The sequence below is a fragment of the Meleagris gallopavo genome, chromosome 5 (assembly GCF_905368555.1).
Source record: "Meleagris gallopavo chromosome 5, MGAL_WU_HG_1.1, whole genome shotgun sequence".
Lineage (NCBI taxonomy): Eukaryota > Metazoa > Chordata > Aves > Galliformes > Phasianidae > Meleagris > Meleagris gallopavo.
Window position 1 is genome coordinate 29,503,938 of NC_139408.1, and position 10,827 is coordinate 29,514,764.

The 10,827-nt window shown below is 36.3% G+C and overlaps 1 long non-coding RNA gene across 1 annotated transcript; it reads left to right on the plus strand.

Moving 5' to 3' along the window:
• The first annotated feature begins 474 nt into the window (after positions 1–474).
• Positions 475–10,567, plus strand: LOC146544303 (uncharacterized). The gene is made up of 2 exons (XR_014883584.1): positions 475–2,389; positions 2,494–10,567. It is a non-coding gene; the product is annotated as an uncharacterized LOC146544303 (long non-coding RNA).
• Positions 10,568–10,827: the final 260 nt, after the last annotated feature.

A 10,827-nucleotide genomic window follows, 5' to 3' on the forward strand; every position in this document is an offset into this window, starting at 1 on the left:
AGCCCAGGGACACAAATGAAAACCGCAGCCTAAATTCAGGCTACACTTCTAGTACCACCCTGACTTGTATGTGGTTCTTTCAGAAACCCTGAACTCATGGAAGAACCTTATAGTCCTGGTAAGATTTATCTTTCAAGAAGTTGCATTTAGTACTCAGTGAATTTTAGAAATCAAGGATTTCTGATATTCATTGAAAACTATGTTGAATGCTATGAATCAGAGACAGAGCACCTTATCTTGGAAAAAAACTATTACACACAAGGTAGACCAGAGAACGGAAATTAATAATAGGTATAAATGCCAAGTGCATTACAGTGAACTAGCACGTTATGATGATTCTGCCCAGCTCCCCAGACATATCCATGTCTTGATATTTCTATACTTAAGGTCTCTAAACCTTGGAGCTGAACACTGGCCTGTAAAAGAACATTTTTGTTTTCCATCTGTGAAAACAAATGAAATGTAGTGAAACCATATGGCTAATCTATTCAGTATGTTTTTGAAGTGTGTTCTGGTTTCTTTTCCCTCAGACATAGCTAGAGAGGTGTCCTTTCAGCATAATATCTCTCCTCCAGAGAGATGCACAAACATGTCTTATAGAAAGCAAAACCACTGGGATGGAATGGAAGAAGGTTAAAAACACATCAGTTTTCAGTATCTCTTCACTGACATGCATCTGTGGATGTATTTGTGTATACAACCTGTGTATTTTTCAAACTCTCACTATGCTAGTTTACTGAAATTTTCTTTTACCTGAAGTCACCAGAATAAACCACTTCCTCCATTGTTCATCATTTGCCCAAACTTCTGTGCAGTTCCTTCAATATTTTAAGAACTTTCTGTTATTCTTGGGCATATATACAGTACTTTCGTATTAATATATAGATAGGCAGACCTGTTTCTTTCATGAAATTTTTCAAGAAAAGAGTTAATGGTATTAGCATGGTATTGCTGAGCTGCACAAACAATGGTCAGAAGCACATTATTATTTTTTTTTTTCTTTTGTGTTTTTAATGTAAAGTCCTCACACAGTCAGTTAGTATTTTTCTTCAGCTAAATCAAAGTGTAATAGAGGATAAAAATTGTCACTTGAAATGTCAGTCCAGTAAACCTAGCATGCAGAAAGCCATACTGAGTGCTGATAGGAAAGTACACTTGCAGTCAGAAGCATTACACTCATTGAAGCCTACATTCTGCAGTAATTGCAATAGTTTTATTACCTACTGTACAATCAATAGGTGTACAATCAATAAGTGTACAGAGGTTAGGCTAAATAGGCCATCGTGGTGGAAAGACAATAAATGAAAAACGCTCACCAATGTTGTAGGCTCACAATAAACTCCACAAAGAGCAATCTCCAGAAAGAGATCTTTCCTCAGTGGCAGTCAGCACATAAATGGGATCTAGGAGAGGTGGAGCCAGGCTCCACCCCTTCCTGTGGCTGACTCATTGCTCGCCTCAGGTGATCAATCAGAGGTTCAGGCCGTGATCAACAGTTCCCATACACCTATGTATTTAACATTTGAAAGCTATTGAGAATGTGAGACCCTTTTAGGGGTAGGATTAAGTTGCTTGTCAAAGGAGGCACTTTGAAACTGAACATAGATATTTTTACTCTTTAACAAAATTGACTGTCCTTTTTAATCAATGCAACCTCAGAACATTTAGTTACAGTGGTTGAAATGACTAAGTCCAGTCTCAGAAAAATGTGAGCAATATGTAAAAAGGATATCATACCTATTCCCACTTAATATCCATGCCATGATTTTTCTGATTTGTGATAAACATAAGCTTTAGAATGTCTGGTCATTATGAAGTGCATCTTACCCTTCAGAGTATTCCATTACCTGTAACTTGAATATATTGAATGTAGTTGAATGTGCATAATAAGGAAATATGCTTCTCCTCCATATCCTAATAAATCAAGCTTGTGATACATCTAGAAACCTGTTCTGGATTCATACAAGGAGAATCACTCATCTTTTTTTCCCTGCATTGATTTCAAAGTGTTTAAAATTATACAGTATTTATTTCATTTTTATATTAAAGGATGACTAATATCAAAATAAAATATAAATTTGAGCAAACATGGTAAGATAAGAAGTCTTATTCCAAACCTCCAAAATCAACAGGAATGTTGCCATTGGAACTGAAGCAGTTCACACTCTCTAGGATGTAGCACTTTCAGTGATGGCAAAATAAGAACGTTTTAATGGTACAAGGTAACTTCTTTTGAAAATAAGTATATTTTAAATGAAAGCTAAACATCTTCCACATACATATTGTAAAATACTTTCTTATCAGGATTCTCTGGAACTTACTCAGTGTGATTCAAGGAGAGACAAACGCTGAAACAAATTCAGTAAGCATATTATGAAGCAAGTTTAAGGTAAGTAACTCTGAAGCCTCTGATCCTTTTCCCTTTCTTCCCTCTCTGTATGATCAACATTGACAATGACTCAGATCATAATGATAGATCTTTTGTGTCTTTAGATCTCAGCTTACCAGCTACAAAGGTCAATACCTGTGAACTATGCAAGATATTAGCACAGTCTTCAGACTTTGGCCTGTCTTTGACCACTAGTCTTTGTCCTCTTCTGAGATGAGAAAGAAGGATGTCAACAAGTTCTAGCAGTGATTATCCTTTCTGCAACACAGTCATCAGTCACATCACATAGAACCTTGACTGAGCTAATCTACCATTAAAACTTTTGGTCATTCTCATGCTGTGCTAAATTTGAAAAGTCCATGTTCTACTAAGAAAAAAACAAGCATCAACCCTTTGCAGTCTAAAATCCTCAGAATTCACAAAGTCATCTTCACTCAAGGAAAAAATCAAGTGAAAATTCAGAAGTTTCCAAGGAGCAGTCAACATCGTTGTCACTGACAAAAGCCGGCACTGTAATGACAGAATCAAATTTGACTCGAAAAGAAGAAAATAGTGGACGAAGGCATGGAATCATTCAATATACCTCACTGTCATTAAGCAAAAGCTTTTACAATCTAATGGATTCTGTCAGGAGTGTGAATTGTATTAATCTTCAGTACAGGGTAGACTTGGGTCCCATACTAGTAGAAATCATCACAAAGATGGTACAAGCAGTTTGAAATTAGAGAAGCATTTGATTTTCAGTATAAAATGAATTTAATTGCCAGCTAAGTCTCCATGTCAACTTTGCTGAAATAAACAGGACACATGAAGTGTCTTCCTTTGACAGATCTAACAATCTGTATTCAAAAAACAATTGCTACAGTTCACAGATCATTTAATGACTTTTTTCACAGGGAAGCAAAGACAGAAAGTTTGGCTCAAAGTTACTAGACGTGACCATCTTGCTTTTTTAAAGAAAAGAATAGAATAGAAGAAGCAAAGGAAAGAAACAAATTACGTGATCTCTATATTTTATGACCTCTACTTTAAATTCTGGCAAACTGCTTTATGTTACTGTATTTTTATGTGAGGCAGAGTGCTATCTTTTGTGTATAATTCAAAGCAAATTGTGTATAATTCAAAGCAAATTAATAATATTGCTCACTGGATTCTTTAAGTTCCATGAATGGGTGAAATTATCCATACATTAATAACCATATATCTATACTCTTAAATAATAACATGCCTTCTTTAAGTACTCTCCTGTTAAGAATACTAGTAAATAGCAACTGTGGTAGATCCCTCTCAAGAGTCTCAACAGGAGGCCCCAGCCGTAGCCTGAAATTTTACTTTTAGCAATGAGAAATAAGTTAATCTTTGTAACTCAACTAGTAAGCCATTCAAAAAGGTGCAAGTTTTTCTTTGAAATAGTACTTTGTGAGAATGGCGATGTGCCACGTACTTGCACCATGAAAAGCACAATCTCCAGCTACAAAACTCACAAACCTAGGACCCATTGTTCAGTAAAGGCAAATGGTTTCAAGTTTATCACAATGCTCACAAGGAACTGTTTGCAGGACGTATTATACACTCCCTCCAATTTCAGCTCTTACTAGTGATGTATGCAATTACACAATTTATGACTTATACATCAATTGTATAATTTCTAACACTTTTAATGTCCTAAACACATTGATTTCATTAGCTGTAGCAGGTGTTTCACTTAAGAAGTAGCAACAAACATGCATTAAATTTTATAAAGTAAAGTACTGGATGTGCTTAAGGATAACAGCAGTTAACTCTGCAGTTCAGACTCATTCTCTCCTACGGATGAATAGGAAACAGTATCCTCGATATTTGTTATTAATTCTTTACATAAAAGCGGGGGGGAGGGCACCTCAAAATGATGTACAGAAAATTCCCTGTTTAAAAATAATTCAATAGAATCCAAGGTTTATATTTTTAAATATATTTATATTTAAAATTTATTTATTTATTTATATTTTAAATTATTTTGCATTTTTAATCTACCTTTTTGGTATTTTTCTGTATTTTCTTAATAGGATTTGTAAGACAAGATTTTCTTTTTTTTTTTTTTTCAGAAAAATATTCAGTCTGGAAAAACAAATGAAAATAAAAGATCTTACTGTATTAGCTGGTCAAAAAGAACATATAACTTCTTGCTACAGGACTGAAATCATTTCCATTGATAGACCATCATGTTATAGCAAGAAATAATCATTTGTTCTGGAACAAAGGCACAGGATTTCAACAAAGAAATGATCATCTAATTAAACAAACGACATTTCTCTAAACCATTATGGAACACACTTTATAAGGTTTGTCCAATGATTCTTACACTATCTTTTTTGAAAGCATCAACATTTTGGCATACAGAAGAAATTTTATAGAATCACATAAAGGTTGGGAAAGACCCTTAAGATCATCTAAGTCCATCCATCACCATGCCCACTAAATTTAAAAGTGCCACATCTACCCTGTTCTTGAAATCCTCCATGGATGGAGACTAAACGATCTCCCTTGTTCCAATGCTTTACCACTCTTTCTGAGCAGCATTTTTACCTAAAATACAACCTGAGCCTTTCTTAGAGCAATTTGAGACCGTTAACTCTCATCCTATCGCCTTTACCCGGGACTTTTCCCAGGCCAAACTCCACCTCCAACCTCCTTTCATGTTGTTGAAGAGAGCAATAAGGTCTCCCCTGATCCTCCTCTTCTCCAGTTCCATCAAATGTTCCCCATAAGACTTGTGCTCCAAACCTTCCACAGTTTTGTTGCCCTTCCTTGGACTCAATGTCTTTCCTGTAGTGAGAGGCACAAAACTAGACACAGAACTCAAGGTGCTGCCTCACCAGTGCCAAGTACAAAGGGATGATCATCTCCTTCATGCTTCTGACTACACTGTTTCTGATACAAGCCAGCATGCTGTTGTCTTTTTTGGCTACTTGTGCACACAATGCATTGCTGGCTTGTGTTCAGCTGGCTGTTGACTAGTACCCCCAGATCCTTTTCCTCCATGCAGCTTTCCAGCCATTCTGTCCCCAAGCCTGTAGCACTGCATGGGGTTGTTGTTACCAAAGTGCAAGACCCAGCACTTGTTCTTGCTGAAGCTAATCCCATTGGCTTCAGCCCATAAATCCAGCCTATCCAGACAAAAACAACAACAACAACAACAACAAACCAACAACAAAAACAAACAAACAAAAAAAACTACCAACAAATTCAGAAGGAAACACCTTTGTCTCAGACTACATACCATTAACAGTACAGAACCGAGAGATGCCAGCCTAAGATACCTTGGACACTTAAACACTGGAACCAAAAACCTTTCCCAAAATGCAGATGCAGGACTCAAAACATACACAACAGCATCAGGAAAACACCAAGTCCAGAATTCTCTGTTGGGTATAGGTGCACTTTTGGACTTTCTACACTATAAAGATCACTCAAAATACTCAGGAGGACAGGCGGCAGTATCTGATTCAGTGACATAATTTGTCCATGCCCATAGCATTGTTGACACTCACCTCAAAACCCAGCCAAAGGCAACAGGCAGTCCACCTGTTCAAGGCCCTCAACACATTGAGCAGGAGGAATCCTTGCTTTGGGAATTAATGAAACCAAGAAAAATATTTGTACAAAAAATTCTTACACATAAAATGGGCAGATTCGGGTCACTGTTGAAATCAGTGACTCATCTGGATTTGTAATTTGCCATGAAATATTCTTGGATAAAATTGCATACTCAGAAAAGAGATGATAGATGGGAGCATGTGTGCTTTTCTGTAAATACAAATCTGGAAATCAGGACATAGTTGAAGAATCTGCTGGCTACTAACCCTGAATTGAAACAGAAAGAAAAGCAGAGGTCATACTTCTTTTCTTAAAAAAAAAAAAAAAAAAAAGGAGAAAAGAGCATACAACAGCAGAACAAAACAAAACAAAACAAAAAAGACCCACACCACCATGACAACAACCTATTTTAATAGGATTAAAAAAAGGAATTTGGTGACTGTTGCAATGCAGATGTTACTTTAAAAAATCATAGACTAATCTGAATTGAAAGAGACCCATAAGGATAAGTGAGTCCAACTCCTGGCTCCACATAGGACCACCCAAAAGTCCTCATAAACCTCCAGGAATATCAGACCCTAATGCAGTCTACATTTTTCACAGTGAGGGACAGGGACTTTGTGAGGTCTTAGCCTATCTTCTTGTGTCCCTCAGTCTGCACTGCATGCATTTATGCTGGCTAGAAAAGATTATCTGAACGGTACAGCACCATAAAAGGTGTCCACTCCTTTGGGAATATCAAGACATTTTTAAAAGGGCTTGATTCACTCACCAGTATTTGTCTAACCACCCAGAAGAATTCAAATGCCAAAGCTGTTTGCATACTCAGTAGGAGAAACGGGTGCCCACAGGTGATCTGTGGGAAGCTGGGGTGCTCAGAAGGATGGGTGTGCTAAAGTTCCCAGTTGGTGCTGCTGGGTGTCACAGAGCTCTGCAGCAGATACAGCAACTGAAAATAGGCTTTATCAATGGCAAGGTAGGTGCTGGGAGAATCTATGCTCCTATAGATCTAAGAAGCAGTTGCATGAGAGTTTTATGTCTGAAAGAGGCACTTTACTTCTAAATTACACACATACCTGCCCTTGTGAATCTAGCCCACGCTAGACAAATTTTGGGCCTTTTTTTCTTTGAAATCATTTATGAGTATCAGTGTTGCCAACAATCTTTCTGGGGGCACTGAATTATAAATTTTAAGTAAATTCAATTAAACTAAAGCCCCTTTATTCCTAGCAAGAAATAGCTGAGCTCTTGAGTAACTAACTGAAACATACTGAAAATAGTATTTCTCCCAGTCAATGGGATTGTATGTATGTTCTGTTTCATACAATCCGCACTGGCTTCCAAGAAAAGAGAAACAACTTTACACAGTAAGAAATCCCTTAATTGGTTAGCAATAGAGAAGGCAATGCTGGTGCATTGCTGCAAGCAGCAATGTGTGAATTTTCTATTCAACACAGCAACAGTGGTCTATTTATTCGGCTTATGTGCATAATTAGTAGTAAAATAACGTTTTTTAAAAAACATACAGTAGTTATTCTTTATAGGTCTGGATTCTGAACAAAAATATTTCCTTTAGACTTTGAGTAATGCTTTCTTCAGGTAAGCTTTGGCAAATGCCATAAAAATTATAAATCTGGAAACCTGGGAAGTATAGAAAGGGGAAGGAAATTACCTCAATTTGGCAGGAGATACAATGATACTTTCTTTAAATAAAATGTATCCTCTGTCCTTAAGAACCCCTTACAGGCTGTTTTAGCATTTCATTGTAGCCTGTCACCTACCCTTGCTGTTGCCAGGCCCACAAGAGGCAGCTGACTCCACGGTATCTGAGTTTACAAAGAGCCTGTGTTTACGCTTGTTGTTTTTCAGTTCTTTGAGAATATGTGGTAGTTTAACACCTTTCTGATTTAGTCATGAATGCTCTTTTACTTAGAAAAGCAAAGTAGGCCATAATGGAACATGCATAGGTAACAGGACCATAAGTAAACATAGAGAATATTACATGCCAACAAAACTGCAATTTAACTGGATACATTACCACATTAGCTACTTCCCCCTCCACCCAGCTATTCTTAAAAACTAACAACAGAAAACATCAAACCAAGAAAACAAACAATAAAAAAATTAAAACAAACAAAAACAAAACAAAACCAACCAACCAACCAAACAAACAAAAAAACCCAAAACAACAAAACCACCAAACCAACCAAACAAAAAGTTTTAAGAAAAAAAGCTTCTTTTGAATGGAAGCCCTAGGGGAAAACCTATGTTTGACATCATCGATATTCTTAGATATTCCTAATAGTGTGTCATACTATGAGATAGGTACTGCATAGGTAAAAAATGGAAAAGTCAGTAGCACAGTTGATGCTAATTACTATAAATCTGCATAAAACAGGACCTACAGTTTGATCTGAGATGACAAATGTGGCATCAGAGATCACTAGTCTGATGTAATATTTAATTTTTCTGAGAAGAATTCAAAATCAACAAAGCACATATCAGATCAGTGTAGAACTAGTTAATTGATAGACCTCACATTACACTTTAAGCACTCTTCCTCCAATTAAGATATTTCTAACAAGGTTTTGAGCAGTCTTAGATCTTTGCTAAGTACTGCTCAATATCTTCAATAAATTATCTGAACCAAAGAAAAAAAATATTTCTAGTAGGCCCTGAACACCTAACTCAAGACAAAGAAATTATTAAAATATTCTCTTTTTGCACCTATTCTTTACATGCAATAAGCCAACATATTAACTTGATATTAATTAGTTTGGATTTATTGCTCTATGAGAAGATCCGGAAGTTGTTTTTAAATAAAGATTCAACCAATTAACAGTTGCCATTCTCCTAATTACACTCGCTAGCAATACTTCTCATGCCTAACTTTCCGAACAAAAAAATGTCACCTTTCTCTGAACTCCTCGCTTGTCTACGTGGGTAATTAAAACACTCAAGTATAAAGTTGATCTGACAAACTCCGTTGAGAACATGTGTGCTGTAATTTCCCTGAATCCCTTAGTGCAGGACAGAGTGCTGGCTAAACCCAAAGGTTTATCAAAACACAGTGATAAATCCCAGATGTGATCTCAGCTTTTAATGCTTTCTGTTTTGTTAATGTCTCCAAAACCACTCATGGGATTTTTGTTGGGTGTTTTCTTTCTTCCCCCCCTCCTTTCCCAAATTCAAAGTAAATTGGTCTGGCTTCTGGTATCTGGCACAGTGGCATATTTCCTCTCAACAACTGTAAGCCTGTCTGAAAAACAGAACAACATCTTTGAGATGGGGTGTTTATATGGGCAACTTTCAGCCACTGAAATGAATGTGGCCCCACCTTCAAAGAGACTCCAGAGCGCTGCTTACTTGATGAAAGCATTAACTGTTTAGGGTTGACTTGATTTACATGGAAGCAGCCAGCTCATTAGCTGAGCTGAACGCAAGAAAGCAAATGTAATGCACATGCAGATGTTTTCCTAGCTACGTGGTGTCAATGCTGCTGCAGCTTTCCTCAGAGTAAATACAAAGAGAGCAGTGATAAGGCCTTGCAGAATCTCCAGCAGCTGAAGGAGAGCAAGCTGTTGAAAAGATTTACATCAGGGCTACTGAGGTCAAAGAAGTCAAATTAAAGTAACCAAATCTTAGTGGCAAATAGATAGGCTTGCACTGTATATGATTGCACATATAGGACTGAAGTATTCACATATTTTACAGAAATAATAATTTAAAATGACCAAGGGGTAAATGGAGAACTTGGCATCCACTGATCCTGAAGAAATCTACATTTTTATTTTTATTTTTTTTTAAAGTTCTTTAATGCCTAAGCTGTATGTAGATCTGTATTAGTTATCTATATATATGTAAGCTTTCTCTTCCAGAAGTAAGTTTTCAAACATTAAATTCAGGTAAGCTATATTTCTTCATCACCAGAAAACAAGTTCATCCTGACCAATTGCTTTTAATATGCTGTTCTTTCCTTGAATAAGAGAGTTTAAAATAACAACTCAATGAATATTTGAAAAGGTATTCATAGTATGCAGAAAAAAACACATCATTCAGTAACAAAATGAAAATGGATAAACTTTAATGAATGTAATATTAGACTCTGTTCATAAATAATATGGAAAATGTTTCCTACTCATCACATCTTGCATTTTAAAGCTACTTTTTGATGCCTCTCATTCACAATCATAATTAAAACTGCACCTAAACATCCTTTCTCATCTAGAAAACCTAATCAGAGCTTTGTATTATGGCTGCTTTTCTTGGCTTAGTCTCAAATCCTCATCACAGGAGTAAAGATTAATCAACCTGCTTTTCCTTTGTTCATTAATTTAGTTATTTTATTCATATAATCTGTGGAGAATCTGACAGTCTTATTTCCAACACCCATCTTCTTTCCTCTCCTCTTTGTCATCTACTGCTATATTTTGCATCATACAGTCCTCTAGATTAGGATCATGTTTATATTAGATTTGTAAATGAACTTGTAAATGTATAATGAACCATTGTACTTTTATTGATTTAGAATAATATAGCAAACAATGTAAGTTGAATGGTGTGTTTATGTATATATGTGTGCTTAAACATATTTATTTCAAATTCAACGGCTTCTGTTTCTGTCTGGAGATACTTATGGGCTTCTTTCATTTGCAGAATGACTTGAATCTAAGAATATCCAGCCAGCATTAATAAAACAAAAATCATAGTGGTTGGATAGTTAAAGAGGGAGATGGCAAACTTGAGAAAACAACAGAGCGTAGCAATGACTTGGGTAAGCACTATATACCCCAAGGCCTTGTTTTCCCACACAAGAAACAAACAACGCACAGAAGTCAGTGCCAGTTATTTGCAGTAGTGCC